This window comes from Hyaena hyaena, unplaced genomic scaffold (genome assembly GCF_003009895.1).
Source record: "Hyaena hyaena isolate Hyena2069 unplaced genomic scaffold, ASM300989v1 scaffold_299, whole genome shotgun sequence".
Lineage (NCBI taxonomy): Eukaryota > Metazoa > Chordata > Mammalia > Carnivora > Hyaenidae > Hyaena > Hyaena hyaena.
The window spans coordinates 735043-761554 of record NW_024080930.1 but is presented as its reverse complement, the minus strand read 5'-3'; the positions used below and the strand labels follow the sequence as shown (position 1 = coordinate 761554).

The 26512-nt window shown below is 38.1% G+C and overlaps 1 long non-coding RNA gene across 1 annotated transcript; it reads right to left on the bottom strand.

The window, feature by feature from the left end:
- Positions 1-2106: 2106 nt before the first annotated feature.
- On the bottom strand, positions 2107-25913 carry LOC120242022. The gene is made up of 3 exons (XR_005531004.1): positions 25662-25913; positions 21591-21675; positions 2107-2417 (listed from the first exon to the last, which is right to left on the bottom strand). It is a non-coding gene; the product is annotated as an uncharacterized LOC120242022 (long non-coding RNA).
- Positions 25914-26512: the final 599 nt, after the last annotated feature.

The window sequence follows — 26512 nt, the reverse complement described above, 5'->3', positions numbered from 1 at the left end:
TTGGGTTTCCAGCTTGTTGACTGCAACTCTTGGGATTTGTCAGCCTCCATAATCACGTGAGCCAATTCCTCATAACAAATTTCTTTATATATCAATATCTATATTTATACCCATATCTGCCTCTATATTTATCTGTCTCTATATCTGTCTGTCTTGATATCTCCGTATCCTACTGGTTTTGTTCCTCTGGAGACCCCTGGTAAGGTGTTTGGAAATAAGAGCCTGAGGGGGCAAACATACAGGTTTCTTGTGGTCTGCATGTGGATTATATTAAAAAGAGCAGGCTTTGGGTCATCTAAAAGATATATCAGGGGCGTCTGGGTGGTTTAGTCGGTTGAGGATTTGACTCCTGATTTTGGCTCAAGTCATGACCCTGGGGTCTTGATGTCAAGCCCCAGATGAAGCTCCATGCTGAGCATAGAGTCTGGTTGAATTTCTCTCTTTCTCTCCCTCTGCACCTCTCCCTGACTTGTGCTCTCTCTCTCTTAAAAAAAATTAAAAGAGAATCCACCAAAACAGTCTTTCTAAGGAGTGGTGGTGGACCATCTCAAGCTTCAAACTGAGATGCAGTACGTGGAGTAGGAAGTGGTGAAGAAAGCAGTAGTTAGCCCCTCATCACTTATTATGAAAGGAAACTGGAGGTCCTCAGGAGTGGGAACTCAGGAAGTCCATGACAATAGCTAGAGAACACTACTTTTGTCCTCTAATCTACCTCCTCCATTGAAAGGACCATCAAACAGCCACAGAGGGCAGTTAGAAAGTATAGGAGGAGATAGATCCAGAAAGAAAGAATACCTCTGCATCACCACAACCAGGCAGATCTAGAAAGAAAAAATATCCCTTTGTGCCACACAAACCCACTCTGGCCTTTCCCATTTGAGGCTTGCGAGCTTGATTCAGGCCTGAGCGTGGAGAGAGGGGAAAGTGGGGTCATAAAGAGAAACTCTGAGTCAATTGACAGTATAACATGTTAATATTAGATAATACTGAGTTTTTAATATCCAAATATGATCAGAAAAGCTAGGATTCCTGCCTAAGACTTCATCCAAGGATGGAGGAGAATAATTTGACAGAAGTTTCAAAGAATGGTGAAGAAAGAGTAAAACTGCTTTCTTTTGCCCTTGATTGAGTCCAGCTTATTCAATTAACCAGGAATATGCGATTAGCCAAAAGATAAAGTTTTGGTGTGCTACTTTGTAAAACTTCCTTGTGACTGCCATTACTATTTTATTCCAAAAAGTATCTTGGAAGCCTAAGAGTGCCCTTGATTTAAGCCCCAGGGGATTTGCTTTCTCTTTTTCTTTCCTCCAATGACTCTGCCAAAGGCCAGCAAACTCATTTCCTGCATCAACTGGATGATTCAAAATTTCTCATCTCCAAAGTATAGCCTTAAAAATCCTTTAAACAGAAATTGAATATTGTAGCTTTGTATGTATCATTGTAATAATATAAGCATGAAAATGACACCAAGACTTAATGAGGCAACAAGGTCTGTGATTAATTCAGGAAGGTAGGAGTCTGTTGAAGAGGAGGAGGTGGTTCCTGCCAGGAATCTAAATGCTTTTAATCAAGGAAAGACACATCCTCAAGATGCAGATCGTGATAGTTGCAGGGCTATAGCTTTCAAACAATGCCCCTATTTCTAGGAAACAATACATTCGCCCTTAAGTATTCATAACAATCTCTGAGTGTTTAGCAACTCACTGCTTTTTGCCAGGCAGCAAAGTTCTCTGCTAAAATGTTGTCAGATCATCAACCCACAAGCTATAAACCACCTACCCACTGGCTCTGCTCTTCAACACTAATTTTCTTTTAATGCCTGTTTGTTTGTCCGGGAGGTGAGGGAACAGGGAGCTATTTTGATGATTTATAGCATCTGCTTGATCTCCAATATTTGATTTGTTTAAATATGGAGTCTGGTATTCAGAAGGCACTTGAAAAGTTTGCAAATAAATGAATATCTTTTCTTGAAACTGAACCTAGGAAATGATTAATCCCCTTGGTTTCTTCTTGTTTGTCTGAAAGTGAGGATCAGAAAGCATCAAAATGGAAAGCACCTGTTGTGCCAGGCTTAACTTTAACACTCAAATACAGCATAAAATCTCCTGGATTAGTAATAGAGTTTTGGTTTTCCAAAGCAGCCTCTACATTCTCAGAACCTAATTAATGGGCAGAATTTTAGGCCCACCAGTCTCATCCTGAATTTTCTACATGATGCTACTTTCAGATGTCCACACCTTAAGTCTCTGCCCTTTACAGGAAGGTTTCTTTCTTCTGCTTCCATTCTTTTGTTTTCGTCTTCGTCTTCGTCGTCTTCTTCTTCTTCTTCTTCTTCTTCTTCTTCTTCTGTCTGAAGGAATAGATCTGAAGGAATAGTGATAGCTCACAGAATCTCCAAGAAACCAGAGAACCAGGGTCTGCAAAGAGGGATAGGAAAGGCCAGTTGAATAGAACCACAGACACAGACCCACTTTAGCATCATCTGGGAAGGGTACTAGTGTCCTTGCTGGGTGAGAAACCCTGTAGCTTTGCACTGCTGGCCTTGAACACTAGATAGTGCCAATGGCTCCATGACTTCTGGTGCCCCTGGACACAGGTGTTACATTAAGGATTTTTTAAAAGATATAGTTGATGTACAATGTTACATTAGTTTCAGGTGTACAACATAGTGATTCAACAATTCTACACATTATGCAATGCTCACCACTATATGTGCAGTCAATATCTTTCACCCTACATTATTAGAATATTATTGACTGTATCTCCTATGCTGTACTTTTAATTTCCACAGTTTATTTGTTTAATTAATTAATCTAATTTTTTAAAAGATTTTATTTTTAGGGGCGCCTGGGAGGCTCAGTTGGTTGAGCATCCGACTTTGGCTCAGGTCATGATCTCACAGTTCATGGGTTCGAGCCCTGCATCGGGCTCTGTGCTGACAGCTAGCTCAGAGCCTGGGGCCTGTTTCAGATTCTGTATCTCTCTCTCCGACCCTCCCCTGCTCATGCTGTCTCCCCCTCTCTCTCTCTCTCTCTCTCTCTCTCAGAAATAAATAAAATATTTTTAAAAAAAGATTTTATTTTTAAATAATCTCTATACCCAATGTCAGGCTTGAATTCATAACCCCAAGATGAAGAATCACGTGCTCCACCTGCTAAGCCAGCCAGGTACCCCCTTCACAACTTATTTTATAACAGGAAGTTTACACTTCTTAATCCCCTTCACCTATTTCATCCCCCATCCCCTTCTGGCAGTCCCTCTCCCCACCCTTCTGAGGTTTGTTCTTGCTTCCATTCCTAGCTTCCGGATCTCTGGTAACTTCTCATGTGCTGATAAAATGCTCATGTTTGAGGTGCCTGGGTGGCATAGTCTGTTAGGTGTTTGGCTTCAGCTTAGGTCATGATCTCACATGAGTTCAAGCCCTGCATGGGGCTATGTGCTGACAGATCAGAGCCTGGAGCCTGGTTCAGATTCTGTGGCTCCTTCTCTCTCTGCCCCTCCCCTGCTCATACTCTGTCTCTTAAAAATAAATAAATATTTAAAAAAATGTTCATGTCTTGTGGTTGCAGATTCTGTTTTTCAAAACAGAAAGTTGAGAACCTCAGTATTACTAGTAATGATTCAGAACCTTTCCCCTGCATATCAGAAGCCTGACTAGAATGTATGACTTCATCTCTTTCGGTCAAGTACCATGACATCATTATAGCTTGTTGCCATTCTAGCTCAGTTTTTAAAAGGCTTTCTTTCTGTTTGCTTTCCTTCCATTGAAATAAGTAGTCAATAACCATTTGGGCTTAAAAAGCAACCATACAACTGGTGATGGGTATGAGAGATAGGCAGAGAGAAAAATGAACAAAATAGAAAGTAAGAGAAAGAAGAACAAGCCAAGAGGAAGAGAAGAATAAGAGATAATGAAGAGAGAGACGGGATTATCACACATGCCAGAGATGACCTGTGATATGATATTAACTAATAAAAAGCATAGCTAATGTGCAGGCCTTCTGCACTTTCTTATAATGTGGAAATCATCAGAACATTTCATTTTTCTTGATATATTTGATAGTTTTGGCCTCGGTCATTTAATTTTTGAAACAGGAGATGATAAGTACTCTGGATTTTGAAGGAATTAAGTTAAATCAGATAAAGTAAACAAAGCGTTTAGCCCAAGGCCTGGTGTATTGTAATTGTAATTGCCCAATGAAATGTTTGGCTCCCTTCCTTTGCACACAACAGGTGAATGTTTTATCACCAAAGGAAAAGAGCGGGAGGAAAACAAAAACAAAGGCATCAGGGTGAAATTTCTAAGTAATGACATAACCACCTTTATCTATGGGTTCTAAACTCTTCTTCCTCTACGACTTCTTTAATCAGGGCTGTCAGCGAATAATAATATTAGCTGATTTGAGTTTTTCCTGTTCTGCTTCCTCTACTAGAAGAGACAGTATTTGCTTTGCTTTGAGGGGGGAGGGGACAGTTATTTTCACAGAAGCCTTTCTGCTGTGCTAAGGAGAGTGGACTGTACTTTGCAGGCTGAGGAGCCAGCAGCATTGTTCAAGCTCAGAAGGGATCCAACAGGCTTTTCATCTTGAAATGTCAGCCCTATGTAGGAATGGAGATGAGAAGAGTGAGGCTGTAAGCTAGAAATAATAAGAAATAATCACACAACAGTATGTACTCAGTGCCTGTTTTATATTAGGAACTAGGGATTCAAGGTCCCTGACTACTTGGAGCTGACCGTATAGGAGAGGAGGCAGACCCTCAAAAAAGAATATAAACACATAGATAAATGTGATGAAGGAAAAGAAACAATAGGCACTGTGAATGAAAGGAAATGCTTCTCTGAGAAAGTGATGCTTGGGCTTGAGGATAAATAAAAGGAAGTCAGACAGAGAGGAACAAGGGAGGACCTTATTCAGGAAGCGAAAACTTGACAGAGAGGAACAAGGGAGGACCTTATTCAGGAAGCGAAAACTTGAACGTGTTTATGCACTGAAGGGAATGATGAGGTTGTGTGGGGGAGTTTAAGAAAGAGGAAAAAGACAGGATCATTTATGGAGTAAGAGTCCTCAAAGGATGTGCTCAGTGCTGGGGTAGAAAAATTAGGCTTGGCTGGAAAGAAGGTCACCATTTGCTTTGGGATAGGACAGATGGAGAGGGAATGAAAGGAAACATGGGTTAATAGATTTATAGATGAAAGGTAGGATATAGCAAAGTTCTTCTGGGATTATCTCCTATTCTTTGCTCAGTAGAAGAAGTAGTTGCTAAAGATGAGGAGAACTTATAGAGAGCTTATTGAAATAGCCTCCTTGGAAAACAAAAAGAAGCCATGCAGGGAGGTGAGGTTTCTGTCCTTCCTCTGACGGATGCTCCCATAGTCTCCTTATCTCCTTTTAATATATTTTCCAAGGAACTCAGTAATGACATACAGCACCCATGAGGACAAGCATAGGAGAATTCTCCCATTATACCAGTATGTCTTAAACAAACAAACAAAAATAATGGGACATTTGCGCAGGCTTCCTTTCATCTACGCTTCAATGAGACCCAATAATGATATTGGCAAAAATAAGAAATCTGAGAATATGGAGTGTGAGTGTCAATGTGGGCAAAAAGGAACTGAACTCTTATACACTGCTGAGCGTGGTGGTGGTGGTATAGACTCATACAATTTTGAAGAGCTAGGTTGCAATGTCTTGTAAAATTTAAACTTTCATAAACTATGTATGCTGTAACAACAAGATAACAGACCTAGGGGATTGTTTTTCTTTTTTCTTTTTTTAAAAGCTATTTATTTACATTTATTTATTTTTGAGAGACAGAGGCCGAGCACAAGTGGGGGAGGGGCAGAGAGAGAGGGAGACACAGGATCTGAAGCAGGCTTCAGGCTCTGAGCTGTCAGCACAGAGCCCTACGCGAGGCTTGAACTCCCCAACCATGAGATCATGACTTGAGCTGAAGTCGGATGCTTCAGCTGAGCCACTGAGCCACCCAGGTGCCCTGAGGATTGTTTTTTAAACAGCAGATGGACACCCTATAGTGGGTCCAGAAATCAAGTAGCTCTTAGCTAGCAAGTTAAAAGAATATAGAGTAAAGATAGGTAATATCAGAAGTCATTATTCGTAGAAAAGATAAGTACTGTTTCTCATAAAACGTTGATTTCAGCTACATATATGCAACTGGTTACAAGGACACCTGAGCTGCCATTGTGAGATGGGGGCCAAATAGATAGAAACCCTGCTCTGGGGAGACTCACACACATGCACACAAGAAGACATGATTATAGCTATTTTTCACAGCATTGATTATAGTAGTGATTTATACTTAGGAAACAGTCTCTGTCAGTAGATGAATTGAAAGTGGTCTGTTTATATAATGCAGTATTGAACTAGGTCCAACTATATCAGCATCCATAAATCTCAAAGGTGAAAAAAAGCAAGCTGAAGAATGCACAAATATGATACCAATTGTGAAAAATTTAAAAACTCACGAAACAATGCTATTTATTATTTTCACTATATTTATATAAAAGAATAAAACATACAGGAAATATATGCCATATGGTTTGAAAATTGTTGCCTCTGGAGAGTAAGAAAGGGACTCACACTGCACATGGGAACAAAGAAGATTTTATTTCTAATGTTTTTAATTGAAAATGTTTCTGAGGGGCATCTGGGTGGCTCAGTCAGTTGGGCGGCCAACTTTGGCTCAGGTCACAATCTCACGGTTCCTGAGTTCAAGCCCCACATCAGGCTCTGTGCTGACAGCTCAGAGCCTGGAGGCTGCTTCAGATTTTGTGTCTCTGTCTCTCTCTGCCCGTCCCCCACTCATGTTCTGTTTCTCTCTGTCTCAATAATAAATAAAACATTAAAAATTTTTTTAAAAAAGAAAATGTTTTTGAGAAAAATACAATAAGATAATAATTGCCAATTTGGGGCAATGAGTACCCCACTGTTGTATTATTCTTTGTACTCACTGTAGGTTTTTATTTTGTTTCATTTATTTATTTTGAGAGAATGAGAGAGAGCATGGAAGGGGCAGAGAGAGAGAGAGAGAGAGAGAGAAGTAGGAGAGAGTCCCAAGTAAGCTTCACATGTTGTCAGCATAGAGTCCAATGCAGGGACAAACTGCATGATCATGAAATCAAGAGCTGGATGCTTAACCGACTGAGCCACTCACGCACCCCTGTACTCATAGTAGTTTTAAAGATATGTTTATGCATTCTTTGGTATTCTTCCCCTCAAGAGATGGAGTTTAATTTCCCTCTCCTTAAGTTTGAGCAGATTTGGTGACTAGCTTCTAAAAAATAGAATATGACAGAAGGAATGGAATGCCACCTTTAAGATAAGGCCAGTAGCTTGGACAGAAGATTACAGCTTGTATCCTGGGTTCTCTCTCTGCCTCTATTCCTTCCTCCCAGCCCACCTCTCAGATTTCTCACTGTGGGGGACCAGCTTATGGAGAGGCCCACATGGTGAGGAAATGAATCTGATACCAACAGTCACATGAGTGAGCTGGTGTGATTCTCAGTCCCTTCAGATAACTGTGGTCCTGGCAGACAACATGACTACAATGTTTATTGTTTAAAGCTGTTAAGCGTTAGAATAATTTGTTACGTTGCAGGAGATAACTAATGTAAGTTCTCTATATTTTTTTCTGAAAAAAGGAAAAATCTCCTCTAAATACATTGTTAAGGCAATAAAGCTTTAAAATGAAAGGAATGGAAAGAAACTATTACTTACGCCCTACAAATATCAACACAAAGCCAAAAAGTCAAGTGTTTGAGGGTGTCAGAGTCATAGAATGAAGCTTAAAAGCATGAACTCTAGAGCCAGACAACCTAGACTTAAAGCCCTTCCTCTGTCCCTCACTAGCTTTGTGATCTTGGGCAAGTTACCTGACGTCTCTGACCATCAATTTCCTTATCTGTAAAATGGGAATAATAGTAGTTCCTGCCTTGTAGGTTTGCTGTGATGATTAAATGAATCTATTTGTTCTCTGTATTTATGAGTTTGTTTCTATTTATTGTTTCTTTTCTTTTCTAGACCCCACATATAAGTGAAATCGTATGTTATTTGTCTTTCTTTGACTTATTTCATTTAGTGTAATCTATACGGTGACAGACAGTGACTGTATTTGTCATGGTAAGCATTGTGTGATGTATAGAATTGTCCAATGACTGTTGTGCACCTGAACTAATATAACATTGTATGTCAAGTATATTTTAATGTGGCACAAAAACAGACACATAGACCAATGGAATAGGATAGGAAACTCAGAATTGGACCCACAAATGTATGGCCAACTAACCTTTGACAAAGCGAGAAAGAGTATCCAATGGAAAAAAGACAGCCTCTTTAACAGATGGTGCTGGGAGAACTGGACAGCAACATGTAGAAGAATGAAACTAGATCACTCTCTTACACCATACACAAAAATAAACTCAAAATGGATAAAGAACCTGAATGTGAGACAGGAAACCATCAAGGTTTCTCAAGAGGAGAAAGCAGGAAACAACCTCCTTGACCTTCACCACAGCCATTTCTTACTCGACACATCCCCAAAGGCAAGGGAATCAAGAGCAAAAATGATCTATTGGGACCTCATCAAGATAAAAAGTTTCTGCACGGCAAAGGAAACAATCAATAAAACTAATAGGCAGCTGATGGACTGGGAAAAGATAGTTGCAAATGACATATCTGATAAAGGGTTAGTATCCAAAATCTATAAGGAGCTCACCAAACTCCACACCCGGAAAACAAATAATTCAGTGAAGAAAGGGGCAGAAGACATGAACAGACACTTCTCCAAAGAGGACATCCAGATGGCCAACAGACACATGAAACGATGCTCAGCGTCCCTCCTCATCAGGGAAATATAAATCAAAACCACATTGAGATACCACCTCACACTGGTCAGAATGGCTCAACTGAACAAATCAGGAGACTCTAGATGCTGGTGAGGATGTGGAGAAACAGGCACCCTCCTCCACTGTTGGTGGGAATGTAAACTGGTGCAGTCCCTCTGGAAAACAGTGTGGAGGTTCCTCAGAAAATTAACAATAGAACTCCCCTAGGACCCAGCCGTAGCACTGCTAGGAATTTGCCCAAGGGATACAGAAATGCTGATGCATAGGGGCACATGTACCCCAATGTTCATAGCAGCACTCTCAACAATAGCCAAAACATGGAAAGAGCCTAAGTTTCCATCAACTGACGAATGGATCAAGAAGATGTGGTTTATCTTTACAATGGAATACTACATGGCAATGAGAAAGAATGAAATCTGGCCATGTGTAGCAACATGGATGGACCTTGAGGGTGTTATGCTGAGCAAAATAAGTCAAGCAGAGAAGGACAGCTACCATATGTTTGCACATATGGTGGATTAGGAAGATTAGGAGGAACTTAACGGAGGACCATGGGGGAGAAGAAGGGGAAAAATAGTGGGGGAGAGCGAGGGAGGCAAACCATGAGAGAGTCTTGAATGCTGAGAACAAGCTGAGGACTGATAGGGGTGGCAGAGAGGGGAAGGGGAATGATGGGCATGGAGGGGGGCACTTGTGGGGATGAGCACTGGGTGTTATATGGAAACCAACTTGACAATAAACTATTAAAAAAAGAAATCTGGCCATTTGTAGCAACATGGATGGAACTTGAGGGTGTTATGCTGAGTGAAATAAGTCAGGCAGAGAAGGACAGCTACCATATGTTTGCATGTATAGGTGGATTAGGAGGAATTTAATCAAGGACCATGGGGGAGAAGAAGCGGAAAAATCATTGGGGAGACGGAGGGAGGCAAACCATGAGAGAGTCTTGAATGCTGAGAACAAACTGAGGGCTGATGGGCATGGGGGAGAGGGGAAGGGGAGTGATGGGCATGGAGGAGGACACTTGTGGGTATGAGCACTGGGTGTTATATGGAAACCAACTTGACAACAAACTAAGAAAACAAAAACAAAACCCAAAACTATATTTTAATTAAAAAAAAAAAAGACTAAGTGAATCAACAAATAGAAGACAATTAGAACAGTGTCTGACATACAACGAGCATTTTATACATGTAACTTATAATTATTGTCTAAAGGCAGGGGACCTTAAAGATGATCTAATTCAACCCCTTCATTTTGCAAGTGAGGAAAATGGAGATTTTTCATTCAGGGCTTAGAGCTATTTCTTCCTTGAGATGTCATTTCCACAAGAATTTTCCTTTTCCTCCCTTTATGTTAATTATACCTACTGAATGTCCCAATTTGCAAGGATCTCTGCTGGGCTTCTTTACATACAGTACCTCATCTAATCCTTAAAATAATGTAGGTATTTTTGTTATCTCCGTTTTGAAAAAACACTCAAACTCTACAAGCTTATCATTCACTCACAGACTGGTCAGTGGTAAAGCCAGAATTCAAATTCAGGTCTTCTGATAACAAGATTAGTGGCACAAGAACTTTTTAAACCTTTTCAAGGTATTTCATGATCGACTGTCTGAATTATAAAGGTCTTGTAGCCTTCTCCGCCTGTAACCTTATAGGACTCTAGAGCAGATGTTTTCTTTGTATTCTTCTTTGGAGGTTACTATGGGTCACTTTCACATTTTTCCAAGGATGATTGAATCTGGAATCATGAATTCATCTTTCTATAGGGCAAGACCTGTTTATACAGAATACATTGTTTGGTCTATTTCATTTCCATAATAGTCTTCTACTTGGTTCCCTATTCTATATTCCAAAGAGGAACATTTCAGCTGATTGCTAAAAACTGGCAGTTGGTCTAATGAGACATAGCAGATTAGGAAGAGCTCAGGAAATGCTCCTATCTTACTAAAACTAACCTGAAAGCTAATATGAATCAACCATGAAGCTTTAGTTTTGTTATTTGATTTTCACAACAATCCTATGAAATACTGAGATTTTTCCTTGTCTTACAGATGAGATAGAATCTCGGGGGAATTGAAGTGATGTACTCAGGGTAACACAGATCAGAAGAGGCAGAGTTCTGAGTGTCCTTTTCAAAGCATCTTTACAACTTTACCCAGTAATTCCACATCTGAGTCTTTAGCTTCCAGAAATACTCTCAAAGGGTGCAAGAATATATGTACAAGGGTGCTCATTGCATTATTCATAATATGAAAACTTGAAGATTACCTAAAGATTCAACCACAGAAGATTATTTTTAAAAATTATGAAAGGGGTGCTTGGGTGGCTCAGGTGGGTAAACGTCCAAAGTCAACTCAGGCCATAATCTTGCAGTTCATGAGTTTGGGCCACTCATAGGGCTCTACACTGACAGTGCAGTGCCTGCTTGGGATTCTCTCTCTCCCTCTCTCTCTGTTCCTAACCCACTTGTGTGCATGCGTGCTCTCTCTCAAAAAGAAATAAACTTAAAAAAAAATCTATTAAAAAAAACTATAATAAATAAAGATATATTCATACGGTGGGAGGGACACTTAGCAGCTATCTAACACAATGAGGTGAACACACACACACACACACACACACACACACACACACACGGACATGAAGAATAGACCAAAAAATTATTTAATTAAAAAAACCCAGTTGCGGAACAAGATGTGATTCCATTTTTATATAAGGAATAAGCTTTACATATAAAGTTTCTGTCTGTGCATATAAAAAGGTCTTGGAGATCATGTAACACATGTTAACAATGATAATCCTTGGTTACAGATAGTTGGGGGTAGGGGAAAAAAACATAGGAAATCCAACTTACGTTGTTTATAATGGTTATATGTTACTTTATACCTAAATCTTTTTGGTTGAGTTATTCACAATTTTTAAAGAAGTTATTCAGCCTCTCAAATATTTATTGAATTTTTGTTATGTGTGTGTTCAGCACTCTCCCAGGCATTAAAGAACTCGCAATGAGGCTTTCTTGAGGAACTTTGCATCTGGTTGGAGAGAAAAGCAGAACTTGGAAAATGATACAAGACAGTTTTTATACTTAAATGTGTATGTGTGTGTTGGGGAGAATGACCGATTAGTGTGCCAGTCAGATACCTTTTGGGAAGAGTCACACAGAGTTCCTTCTCTGTTGGAGCTTTTGTGTAAGAGACGTGGCCATGTGTCCCAAGTTTTCCTGTAATGGGATATTTGCAACTTTGGGTATCACTAAAAATCATGAATTGCTCAGTATCACTTGAGCTAATTAAACTGGAGTAATATGTCCTTTTTTCATCTATTACTTATAGTTCACAAAGAGAGACTTTGATTGGCTTGTCGCCATCAACAGAAATTGGGCTGCTGAAACTGGGTGATGCTGCCTCAGGCACCCAGTGTCCCTTACACATAGACCAGAGAAGGTCATTTGTGGCTTGTGAAGCACTTCTCAGCCCAAGCCAAACCCAAATGTAATGGCCAGGATATCTGGGTTCATTTTACTGACAAAGCAAGCTCTTGAGCCACAGAGCTTATATTTAAAAGAGCTGATTGGTGCTGCTTTTCCTCATGGCAACAAATATTATGGACTCCTCATACAGCTGTGTAGTATAAAAGTTAGCAGTGAGAATAGCAGAGGTAAAGGAAAAACTTTTCTGATGACAGCCAGGTTCAAAAATGAAAGAGAAGTTGGCATCTCTTAGCTAGATATCTTGGATGGCGCTGCTCTATATAGCTGAACAGGTTGTACCTGCATCGGAGTGTTCACTGAGGGACAAAATCAGGCTGAGCTCTGCTCACCAAAACACGGTGCAGCTCTGGCTGTGTGCCCTGGCATGTATGTGATCAGGTTCTGTGGGAGGAACACGCCTTTCTTCAAGTAACATAAAAGCACCTCGTGGACTAGCAATGACCCTATCCTTGGGATAATATTGGCTTGTAAACCCTAGCAAACTGTAGAGTCAGAACTAAGCGTCATGCTAAAAGACGTGGAGGAAATGGAATTCGGAGAAAACTCAAGCAAATGTCTCCAACTTGAGCCTGGTACATAGTTGATACTTAATAAATATTTGTTAAGTGAATAAATAGTGCTGGGGAGAGAGTAGGGAGAAAAACAGACAAAATCTTTGAGCTTATGTAATAAATTAAAGTAAAATACAGTACATGCTCTACTGTATGATACCATTTACATAAAGAGCACAATCAATAGTTAACTGAGAGGAGAATTCAAGAATTATTAAAGATGCTAAATTAAAGGGACTTTTCAGTTCATATTGTTGAAAATTTTTACATGAAGAATATGTTCATGAATTACTTGTTTAATTTAAATTCAAAAAATTTAAGTACAAGAAAGCCGAGAAATAGGGACGTACAATAGATCATAACAGGGTAGCTTTTCAATCTTTCTCAAAAAACTTTTATAGTATTAATTACATGTATTATGTATATGAATTAACTTAACTTGTGTTCTATCAGATTGCCTCAGAATTACTCCTTAGCACAGTCATGCTCTGACTTCCTTTCTATAATTCATTCTCCCTTCATTCTTGGGGGTATATATCTTAGCACTTTCAGAAATCTTCAAATTACAAATTTCATGATAGGTTTTTTTTTTGGATAAAACTTCTAGTTAGGAATCACTTTTTAAATTAGGCTGTTTCTGGGGCGCCTGGGTGGTTTAGTCGGTTAAGTGTCCGACTTTCGCTTAGGTCATGATCTCGCGGCAGGCTCTCTGCTGACTGCCAGCTCAGAGCCTGGAGCCTGTTTCAGTCTGTGACTCCCTCTCTCTCTGACCCTCCCCTGTTCACGCTGTCTCTCTCTCTCTCTCCTGGAAATAAATAAAACATTAAAAAAAATAAAAAAAGTAAATTAGGCTGTTTCTCTTTTTCTACAATTCCAACACCAGCACTTAAAGTTGGCTTCCTTGTGGAGACCATTTCCAAAAGGAAAAACCAATTAAAGAAAATTAATTCCCAATGTAAACTGGTACAGCCCCTCTGGAAAACAGTGTGGAGGTTCCTCAGGAAACTAACAATAGAACTCCCTTATGACCCAGCAATAGCACTGCTAGGAATTTACCCAAGGGATACAGAAATGCTGAGGCATAGGAGCACATGTACCCCAATGTTCATAGCAGCACTCTCCACAATAGCTAAAACATGGAAAGAGCCTAAGTGTCCATCAACAGATGAATGGATCAAGAAGATGTGGTTTATCTATACCATGGAATACTCCATGGCAATGAGAAACAATGAAACCTGGCCATGTGTAGCAACATGGATGGACCTTGAGGGTGTTATGCTGAGCGAAATAAGTCAGGCAGAGAAGGACAAATATCATATGTTTGCACGTATAGGAGGATTAGGAGGAACTTGACGGAGGAACAAGGGGGAGAAGAAGGGCAGAAATGGTGCGGGAAAGGGAGAGAGGCAAACCATGAGAGACTCTTGAATGCTGACAAAAACTGAGGACTGATGGATGGGGGGGGGAGGGGGGATGGGCATGGAGGAGGGCACTTTGGGGATGAGCACTGAGTGTTATGTAGAAACTAATTTGACAATAAACTATTTGTAAAAAAAAAAAAAATGAAAAAAATGAAAGCATTCTCAAAAAAAAAAAAAAAGAAAGAAAATTAATTCCCAAGCGTCCCCCTGTATATAAAAGTAAGAGGAGAACAATAACGTAAAAACTTGAGGGGTACCTGAGGAAATCTGGTAGTCTCATTCAGTCTCCAGAAATTCTGTAAAACTAGAATTTATGTATATAAAATTCAAATTCTTTTTTATGTATAATTCAAATTCTTACCACAAAAGAATGACAAATGGTTTCAAGACCAAGTGCCTATTGAACAACTGATTATATTCATAATATTTCAGTTCAATTGGGTCTCTCTGAGGTTATGTTCAGATTACTTTGACTAGATTTTTGATGTTTGTAAAATTTTTAAATCTCACATTAATCAAAAAATTTCTTATGATGTATAATTTCTGGTTTCAAATTTTTTATCATTATGCATAACATAGACATAAAGTACAAATAACAACCACAGCAATAATAATAACTGAACACCCAGATATGCTGCAATCCACTTAAGAAACAGAATATTACCGCTCTCTGTCCCGCCCTCTGTCCCTGCACCACCTCATCCCTCTTCTTTCCTCCCCTTCCCCACGGCTATGTTCTATGCTGAATTTTGTATTTATCATTTCTTTGCATTTGTTTTACTACATATAAAAGTAACAGATTGTTTAGCTTTGTGTGTTTTTTAACTTCATATGAACAGAAGCATATCATTGTTCTCTCTTGAAACATGTTCTTTTCATTTTTTTTCAGCATATAGGTTTTTGATGTTCATCTATGTTGACATATGTAGCACTCATTTATTTTCACTGCTATATTGTATTCCATTTTATAAATCTACAGCTTATTGATTCAGTTGCTTTATATTTGAGTTACCAGTTTTGTATTTGAAAAAAACGGCAGTGTTAACATAATTAGACGTATCTCTTGGGTAAGAATTTTTTACAGTTTATATTTAGGGGCAGGATTGCTGCATTGTAAATAAATACACATTCTAGTTTATTTGAAATCCCATAATGTTTTTCAAAGTGGTTTTAAACAAAGTTTCTTTTTATTGAAGTATAGTTGGCATATAGTATTATATTAAAGTAGTTTTTTAAAGTTTATTTATTTCGAGAAAGAGAGAGAAAGCAAGCACAGGGGAGGGGCAGAGAGAGAGAGAGAGAGAGAGAATCCCAGGCAGGCTCTGTGCTGTCGGTACAGAGCCCAATATGGGGCTCCATCCCAGGAACGGAGAGATCATGACCTGAGCCAAGATGAAGAGTGGGATGGTCAACTGACTGAGCCACCGAGGCACTTTGAAGTTTATTCATTAATTCTAAATTAACACTCAGAATTCAATCCTCACAACAAAGAAGTAGCTGCTATTATAATATCCCTATACAGGTAAGGAAACTGAGATGCAGAGGTGTTTAAGTTATTTGGCCAAGATCTCATACGACTGGAAAGATGTAGCTAATATAGAGACAAAATACATAGACAAATAGACTTTTTGTTTTTGAAGGATGCCAAGATTTTGAAGTTATTTTTCTTTCCTTATTTTATTTTCATCACATTTCTATTTTCTGTAAACCAAAAGCCACACTCCAGAGTCTTATTCTTAGATTTCTGGCAGCTTGGACATCTAGCCAGATGATTGGAATTTCAGTCATCTTTTTTTTCAAAGTACTTACTTGTAGGTGGCAGTGTTACTTGCAAACCCTACTTTGCATTTTTTCTGGGGAAGATTAGAAAAAACCATCTGGTTAACATTACTCTGAAAAATTCTTCTCTGAGTGGAGCTTCCTAAGAAGACATTTTAAGAGAAGAATGTGGTATAACGCTACACAGAATACAAATAGAAACATTTAGAAACTGAAGCATTGCATTCTGATACTTATGAGAATTATCTTTCCCTACAATAAATTCACTTTTCTTCCAGCCCTTTTCTTCGCTTTTCCTTTTGAGAAAATACTTTTTGAATGAAACTCTGTTTCTTGATAATACTGTTGTAGCTCTTGTTGAAGTTCAATCTTGTTCACATATTGCTTGTTTGATTTTGAACTTTGGGCTCCTTTTCTATTGTCTGTCTCTTCTATTCAGGTTTTTGTCACCACCATCCTCCATCTCCCTAAGAGTCATCTTTGCAACTCTTTGCCTAGAAGAGAATCTGGCAAATAATAGGTGCTCAGTAAATATTTGCTGATTAACTGAATGATTGCTTAAATAGAATAAACAAATGAATTAGTGAATGAAGAACTTTCCAGAGAAGGCAGAAACAAGATCAAAGAGAGAAAACTTGAAACCATTGTAACTGATGGATTTTGTAAAGAAGGTTTGGTAATACCAGCTTTATTCTTTAACATTCCCTAAAATCTGTTAATCTTAAGAAGGCTACGTATCTATATAATTTCAGGACTCAGTTTAGAAATATCAAATGTTATTCTAAAAATGACTATTGGATCAATTTAAAAAGTTAGTTTTTTGGTCTAACTCATGCATTTAATTGCAGTTATCCTGTCCAGGTATTTGGAGCCTACAACTAACAAGATGTTTGAAATCTTCAATGCCTAGTAAATTACTCTTTCATTCACAGAATTTATCTTTTACTTTGAATCTCTTAGAATATCATCTTACATTGTATGGTTCTGTAGTTTTCAAAGTAATAAAAGTTAAACACTGTGATGTTAATCTGGGCCATATTAAATCATACCTTTCTAAAAAAAATGTTCACGATGATAAAAATGGAGCTATTGATCGGCATTTATTATAATTCTTATTTTTGTCTTTATAAAATTAACTTTTTTTTAAATTTAATTAATTTATTTTGATATATATATAGAGAGAGTGTGTGTGTGTGTGTGAGAGAGAGAGAGCGAGCAGCATGGGAAGGACAGAGATAGAGGGAAAGAGAGAATCTCAAGCTGAGCATGGAGCCCAATGCAGGGCTCGATCCCAAGAATGTGAGATCATGATCTAAGCCGATAACAAAGCCAGATGCTTAACTGACTTAGCCACCAGGTGTCCCATAAAATTAACCTTTTAAACGGCAACTTTCAGGCCTGTAGACTTAAATTATATCATATCCTGTGAATTAAAATGTTTTATTTCCTTCTTACTATATTTCTGTATTTTCCTTTTTTAAAAAATGTTTAATGTTTTATTTATTTCTGAGAGAGAGAGAGAGAAAGAGAGAGTGAGAGAGACAGCTGAGCAAGGGAGGGTCAGAGAGAGAAGGAGATACAGAATCTGAAACAGGCTCCAGGCTCTGAGCTGACAGTCAGCACAGAGCGTGACGCGGGGCTCAAACCCACGAACTGCGAGATCATGACCTGAGCCAAAGTCGGACGCTCAACCATCTGAGCCACCCAGGCACCCCTATTACTGTATTTTCCAAAATTTCTCCCATAAACTTTTATTTCTTTTGTAATCATAGAAAGCAATAAACCCCATTAGCATCCTACCTCTCCAAATCAGCTACTTATCCTTCTGAGCAAATTGCTGCTCAGATTTATATTTTATCATTGTAATTTTTAAAGGCATGAGAACCTATGACAGTAATTTCTGAATTACTCTGAATTTCAGAGCCCTGAAATTTCTAAGGGCTCTCTCCAAGTGAATGAATAGAGAATTATATTCAAAATGTATTCATGTAGAATTTGTACTGTTTATTCTCAGGCAATATCTGAGTTGAAATTACATGCTGATATACTTAAAATTATTTAGAACATATAAATTTATTTCCTTTTCTATCTTTATTACATCCATTGTTTTCTTACATGTAAAATATGGCAATAATTGCTAACCTTTGTTTTATATTGATACTCTCTAATCACTCACTTAGACTGCTCTACAATAAATTCATTAGAGAGAAAATTATGGAGTATTGTATTTTGAATTTCCAAGAACACTGTTCATCTCAGGAACCAGTATATATTCACAAATTGCATACAGAAAAATGCACTTTGAAAGAGTACCCACGACCTATAAAGAGTCACACTGGATAGAAAAAAGTTGGTAAGTTTGAAGAGTTTTAATACTGTAATAATCATCTAACCATATCCTGTACATCTGGTTGCAATCATTCCCTCCTAGTTAGTAAGACGTCTATGGATTTCTGTGTAACATTAGTTAATAAAGAGGAACTTTCCAGAATTTCTTTGTATCTTTTTGAATCTTTTATTTCTCTAACAGTAGAATCCTGCTTATAACGTAGACTGTTAATGAACTTCTATTCAGTTACCTCACGACTTTCATACACATCACCAGCGTAATTCAGGATGTCTCTGCTCTGTTTTTAGAAGAGGTGGTGGCCTTTGGATGGATTATGAATTAAAAATATATATATTACAGGTATTTTCTTTCTTTTTTTTTTTAATGATTATTTATTTTTGAGAGAGAGACAGACAGAGCATGAGCAGGGCAGGGGCAGAGAGAGAGGGAGACACAGAATCCAAAGTAGGCTTCAGGTTCTGAGCTGTCAGTACAGATCTCCATGCGGGGTTCGAACCCAGAAACTGCAAGATCACATCCTGAGATGAAGCCGCATACTTTCTTTTCAAAATCCATTTTCAATACTTCTGAAGGGAGCCAGTATAAGTTGGTAGAGAAGCAGTTAAAAATAACAAGCTTGGAAACAAACAAACCTGTTTGTATCACAGCTGCACTTTGAACTTCTGCCTGACCTTGGACAAGTTACTTTAGACTCTGATCCTCAGTTCTGTCATTTGTAAAATAGAGATAATAACAGAACTCCTTTTGTAAAACTGCTTATGAAGAATAATTGCATGCCACACATTAAGCACTTTGCATTCCATTTAGTCAAGCAATACTTATTGAGCACTAAAAATGGCCAGGCACTGTGCCAAACTCCTGTCTAACTCAGGACTGTTCTTTTTCTTCCCTCAATATTTTATTTTATTTTATTTATTAAAAATTTTTTAATGTTTTATTTATTTTTGAGAGAGAGATAGAGACAGCATGAGCAGGGGAGGGTCAGAGAGAGAGAGGGAGACACAGAATCCAAAGCAGGCTCCAGGCTCTGAGGTGTCAGCACAGAGCCCAATGTGGGTCTCAAACCCACGAACCATGAGATCATGACATGAGCTGAAGTCAGATGCTTAACCAACTGAGCCACCCAGGAGCCCCTTCCCTCAATTTTTAAAATTTAACTTTTATTCCTTTAGGTTTCAGCTTAAATGACACTTTCTCACAGAAATTCTCTGTTCATGTCCTCCAAGAAGCTAATATCAAGTTAGGATTAGATGTGCAAGAGATTTATTAGAGGAGATTCCTGTGGAAGATAAAGGAGAGAAAGCAAGAGTAAGCAGAGAAAGACTCAGATTCCAAGTCTGACATCTGTTGAAGGAGAGGAAGAATGAAGGAGAACTGGGTAAGAAAAGATTGCAGTACCGACTAAGAAAATGTTGCCTATGCCAATGGGGGAGTTCGCAAGCCAGAATTGCCCAATAGAGGAGTTCTGTGTCCTGTAGGAATGGGCTGGCAGTAGTATCTCTGCTGTGCTCAGTCATTGGCTGGTTGAGGCTCAGGAGAGGCATAGCCTCAGCTTTGAATGTAGTGGATCTGGAGACACAGCAGTTGGGGTTGTCAGTCAACTATGCTCCTTAAAAAGGGACTCTAAGTATTGCATGTGCATACCCATCACCGCCTCCATAATAGTTTGGATCCCTCTTATAGAAACATGTATTTCCCTTTTCTCTGTTACCACCATAAAAATCAAATTTTTGTTTTCTACATTTGTAAAGGTTTTTCTCTCTGAACTGTCAGCTATGGGGTAGGAACTGGGTACTTCCTGTTTATCATTGCTTCCCTGTTGCACAAGATGCAACAGGTGAAATAGCAGATGATAGGTACAAAGTACAGTAGTAGTCATTATTTTTATGCATTCTATTCTATTCTGCACATTACCACATCCAAATCAAAGCATTGCAGCCTCACACTGCAGTGTGAGTTGCAGATTTGAGCTTAATGTTATTTTTCTCTGGAGCATCTTTATTTCGTTTTGTCTTAGGGAGAGGTTGCATCTTTACTTTTTTTTAAGTTATAAAAAATGTTCATCCATTTATTTTGAGAGAGGGTATGAGAGCATGTGGTGCAGGGGAGGGGTGGATAGAGTGTCCCAAGCAGACTCCGTGATATCAGCACAGAGCCTAATGCAGAGCTCGATCCCACCAAACATGAGATGATGACCTGAGCCAAAACTGAGTCAGATGCTTAATGAACTGAACCAACCAGGTGCCTCACATCTTTACTTTTAATATATATCAAAGCAAATCAAAAGTGGTGAAGCTTTGAAGATGGATTTTGGAAATGTTCTAAAATACACTCATGCATAAGAAAGTAGAACTGTCAGCACCTGTTTGTAAATTCTTTCTTCTTTTTCAGCGGGTAGAATCTAAAGAATGTCTCTTCTGGGACTAGAGAGCTATCTATATACACTGGTGATTGCCAGCTTCTCTCTAAATGACCTATTTCTCTATCCCCATCTCCTTTCCAGAAAGCAAAATTTTCATCATATATAGCAGAAAAGTGTTAGGGAGATAAGAATGGGAATGTAAGTGAATAAAACAAAGATGAAGGAACCTAGAAGTTACAGTTGACTACACATCATGGAAAAGTTCAAGATGCCCAACATGCAAATATAAAATTAAAAATTACAAAACCACACCATCAGAAGCTCTTGAGTCCCTTAGTCCTGCCCTTCTTCCCTGACTATGTCCCAAAGCTGAGGGTTGAGTCGGGGAGGGACCTACACCATGCTAAAGGAGGAGGCATAGAGTGCTGGGATCCAGCTATCTAGATTCAAATCTTATTTTGGGGATTTTTGTGGGATATTGAGCAAAGTCACTTGACTTCACTAAGACTTAATTTTTTCACCTGTATAATAGTAAAGATAATCAAAGTAGTAATCTTAGAGGACTATTAATCAGAATATAAGAGATAACTTATATAAAGTGCTTAGCAAGGTGCCTGGCATATAGTAAGCTTCCAATAAGTCTCTTTACTATCAATTCTTGTTCTGCCATACCCTGTTCCAGCCATTTTCAACATGTGATTACAGATAGTTTTAGGAGCCATGTAGTCAAAAATTTTTTCATAGTAATAGTAAGAATTTGTTTACCTTTTTATTGTTTTAACCTTTTCATTGATAGTTCAAAAGCAAATCATTGTAGAGCACAAAATACTGCTTCCCATCCACAAAATGGCTATAATAAAAAAGAAAGACAATAACAAATGTTGGCAAGTCTGTGGAGAAATTGGAAATCTCATACATAGCTGATGGGGATTCAGTTGGCAAGTCCTCAAAAAATTAAACACAGAGTTATCATATGGCCTGGCAATTTCACTCCTAAGTATATACTTAAGATAATTGAAGATAGATGTTCATTTTTAAAAAATTTTTAATGTTTATTTACTTATTTCTTTGAGAGAGAAAGACAGACAGACAGAACACATGCAGGAGAGGGGCAGAGAGAGAGAGAGGGAGACACAGAATCCAAAGCAGGTACCAGCCTCTAAACCGTCAGCACAGAGCCCGATGCGGGGCTTGAATCCATGAACCATGAGACCATGACCTGACCTGAAGTCAGATGCTTAACTGACTGAGCCACCCAGGCACTCAAAACAATATGTTTAAGCAGAAAGTTATACATGAATGTTTATAGCAACATTATTTGTAACAGCCAAAAAGTGGGAACAATCCAATGTCCATCAGCTGATGACTGGATAAACAAAATATGGTATATGACAGGATGGAATATAAGGCTGGATAATACTATTGAAGGGGTTGTCCTATGTATTGATTATCGGAATGTTTAGTAGCATCTCTGGCTTCTGGTCATTAGATGGCAATAGCAACCATCTCTAGTCCCAAGTTGTGTCAACCCAAAATGTCTCTGGACATTGTTAAATATCCTCTGGGAGCAAAATCACCTCCAGTTGAACACCTCTGGCACAAAACAATTGTCTTATATTCTTCACTATCCTTCTCTTGCTGTTTAAAAATAAATTACAATTTACTTAACAGTGTTCTTAAGGAGGGCTCTTGAGTGACTTAGTTGGTTAAGTGGCTGACTTTGACTCAGATCATGACCTCACAATTTGTGGATCTGAGTCCCATGTTGGGCTCTGTGCTGACAGTTTGGAGCCTGGAGCCTGCCTCAGACTCTCTCCCTTTCTCTCTGCCCCTCCTCTGCTCTTGCTCTGTCTTTCTGTCTCTCAAAAATAAACATTAAAAAAAAATAAAAAAGAATGCTCTTAAGGAAGCGGTAAAAATTATTAATTCTATTGACTATTGATTCTTGAATTCACAGCTTTTAAAACATTTGTTAAAAAAAGTATTCATAATATATTTCTGCTACACACTAAAGACCATAACTGTCTCTAGGAGAAGTAATTTGTGAGATTGAATTGCAAGCTGAACTAACTTCTTTTAATATTTAGGAGCACCATTTTTATTAAAATATCTATTCACAGGCAAACTGTGGTTATTTAGACTTGGGTATTTGATAAATACTTTCTCAGAAATAAATGGAGTGGAACCATCAGTTCATGTAAAACAACTGATAGTATTTGTTGTCATTGATATAACTAAACTTTCAGGAAAAAAATTGTAAAAGTTGCATCATCACTGTCATCTTGACAATTACCAAATACTTAGATTCTTCTGATAACAAATGTGATATTTTTATAGCATAGGATGAAATATGTCAGCATTTGGGAGATCTAGATAACTCAGTGAAACAACACTTCCAATTGACCACTGTGGGATGTTAAAATCATGCATAGTTGAAGAGATTCACTGAAAGTGCAATGTGGGCCAATAGATTTTCCCTTAAAATATTTTTTTTAAAACATTTATTCATTTTTGAGAGACAGAGAGACATACAGCATGAGCAGGGGAGAGGTAGGAAGAGAGGGAGATACAGAATCCAAAACAGGTTCCAGGCTCTGAGCTAGCTGTCAGCACAGAGCCTGACGTGGGGCTCAAACCCACAAACTGTGAGATCATGACCTGAGCTGAAGTCGGATGCTTAACTGACTGAGCCACCCAGGCTCCCCCCTTTTAAAAAATTTTTTAACAGCTTGTTGGAGGTATAACTGACCCATAATAAGCTACACATTTTTACACATGAATATATACATGAAACTATTAGAACTATCAACATAATTAACATGAATATCACTCAGAAAAGTTCTCTTCTACTCCTCTGCAATCTCTCCCTTCTGCCCTTTTTAGCCCTTCACCCCAACTCTCATTTTCCAGGCTAACACTGACTTCTGTTTTCTCTCTGAAGATTGGTTTTCATATCCTGGAATTTTATATGAATGGGATCATAGAGTATGTACTATTTTTTGCCCACTTTCTTTCACTGATGATAATTATTTTGAGATTAACCACGTTGCATGTATATCAATATGCAATTTATTCTGAGTAATATTCCATTGCCTGGATATATCATCAATTATTTATTTACCTGTTGACAGACATTTGCATTGTTTCCAGTTCTGGCCTATTATGAACACAATTGCTGTGAAGATGTGTGTACAAATCTTTGTTTAAACAAATGCTTTCATTTCTTTTCGATATATACCTAGGAGTGTAATGTCTAGGTCACGTGTAAATATATGTTTAACTTTTTAAGAAATCGCCAAAGCATTCTCCAAAGACGTTGTAACATTTCACATTTTCATTAGTGGTTATGAGAGTCGGTAGGGCTGGTCTTTTTAATTTTATCTAGGTAGGTAGAGGGGTTCCTGGGTGGCTGAGTCAATTAAGCATCCGACTTCAGCTCAGCTCATGGTCTCACGATTCATGAGTTCAAGCCCCGTGTTGGGTTCTGTGATGGCAGCTCAGAGCCTGGAGCCTGCTTCAGATTCTGTGTGTCCCTCTCTCTGCCCCTCCCCCACTAACACTCTCTTTTTCAAAAAAAAAAATAAATAAACACTTTAAAAAAATTAAAAAAAGAAATAGGTAGGTAGTGATATTTCATTGTGGTTTTAATTTGTATTTTCTCTAATTATGCATGATGTTGAATAATTTCATGTGTTTATTTGCCATTTATATGACTTCTCTGGTGAAGTGTCCATTCAAATTTTATGCCCAATTGTTTATTAGGTTACTCAATTTCTTCTTATTGAGGTATGAGAGTTTTCTGGGTTTTTTTTTTTTTTGAGGTATGAAAGATTTTTTAAAAATACATTCTGGGGGCGCCTGGGTGGCTTAGTCTGTTAAGCGTCCGACTTTCACTTAGGCCATGATCTCGTGGTTCGTGGGTTCGAGCCCTGCGTCGGGCTCTGTGCTGACTGCCAGCTCAGAGCCTGGACCCTATTTCAGAGTCTGTGACTCCCTCTCTCTCTGATCCTCCCCTGCTCACGCTGTCTCTCTCTCTCTCCTAGAAATAAATAAAACATTAAAAAAATAGAAAAATAAATAAATAAAAATACATTCTGGATACAAATTCTTTATCAGATATGTGATTTGCAAATACTTTCTTCAGTTTTTGGCTACTCTGTTCATTTTCTTAGTGTCCTGAAAAGAAATAGTTAATTTCTCTTAACCATTTAATGATGAAGTTCAACTTATTACTTTTTGTCTTTCAAGGATGGTGCTTTACATATTAAGCCCAAGAAATCTTTGTCTAGCCTAAGATCACAGGTATTTTTCCTGTTTTCTTCCAGAAGTTTTAAGTTTTATGTTTAGATATATGATCCATTTTGTGTTTTCACATACAATATTTAATTCATTCATTCATTCATTCTGCCTATGAATACCCAATGTTTCGGCATTATTAGTGTAAAGTCTTTCTTCTCTCCACTGAATTGCCTTTGTCCTTTATTGAAATTAACAACTTTGGCACCTTTTAAAAATTCTCTATTCAGGGGCGCCTGGGTGGCTTAGTCGGTTAAGCGTCCGACTTTCGCTTAGGTCATGATCTCACGGTTCGTGGGTTCGAGCCCCGCGTCGGGCTCTGTGCTGACTGCCAGCTCAGAGCCTGGAGCCTGTTTCAGAGTCTGTGTCTCCCTCTCTCTCTGACCCTCCCCTGCTCACGCTGTCTCTCTCTCTCTCACCTAGAAATAAATAAAAAACATTTAAAAAAAAAATTAAAAAAAAATTCTCTATTCAGCTTCATTGAATAGAATTTGGTCCATCTCATTGATCTGTTTCTCTCTCTTTACACCAATACTATACCTTCTGGGTTAATGTGGCTTTATAGTAAATATTGGAATCAGGTAATTTAGTGTAAATTTTCCAACTTTGCTCTTCACTCTCAATGTTGTTTTGGTTGTTCTAGGTCCTTTGCATCTCCATATAAATTTTGGAATTTTGTTAAGAATTTTTGCATCTGTTTACGAGTATATATAGTTTACTTGTAACCTCTTGGGTCTGGGTATCAGGAGGACTTTTGTAGAATTAGAATTTTTCTTTTAAAAATACATCTTGTTAACTCTACAAAAAAAGAAAGCAGGAGTGGCTATATTACCATCAGACAAAGTACAATTTAGAGCAAAAAAATATTACCAGAAGAAAAAGAGTTTTATAAAATGGATGATATATAAAATGGATCATTTCATAATGATAAAACACTTTTCCTAATCAATTTCGTTATGGATAAATATATCTAAATGACAGAACAGAATCCTGAAACCAAGAGCAGAATGTATACATTCTATGTTAGCTAACTTGACAATAAATTATATTTAAAAAAATTAACAGAACAATTATAAATACAAAAAAAGACTGTAAGAGCAGAGTTCAAAACATATGAGGCAAAACTGATAGCACAACAGGCAGAACTAGAATCCGTAAGTACAGTTAGAGAGTTCAAAACTCCTCTCTTAATAATTAATCGGTGAGTAGACAAAATATCAGCATATTCTAAATCCTCTAGGATTTAGAAGATTTGAACAATATCAACCAATTCGATGCGACTGACATTTGTAGAACATTTAACCCAACAATTGTAGCAATACACATTAATCTTAAATGCTCACTGAATATTTATCAAGGCAGACTCTATTCAATAAATTGAAAATGATTCA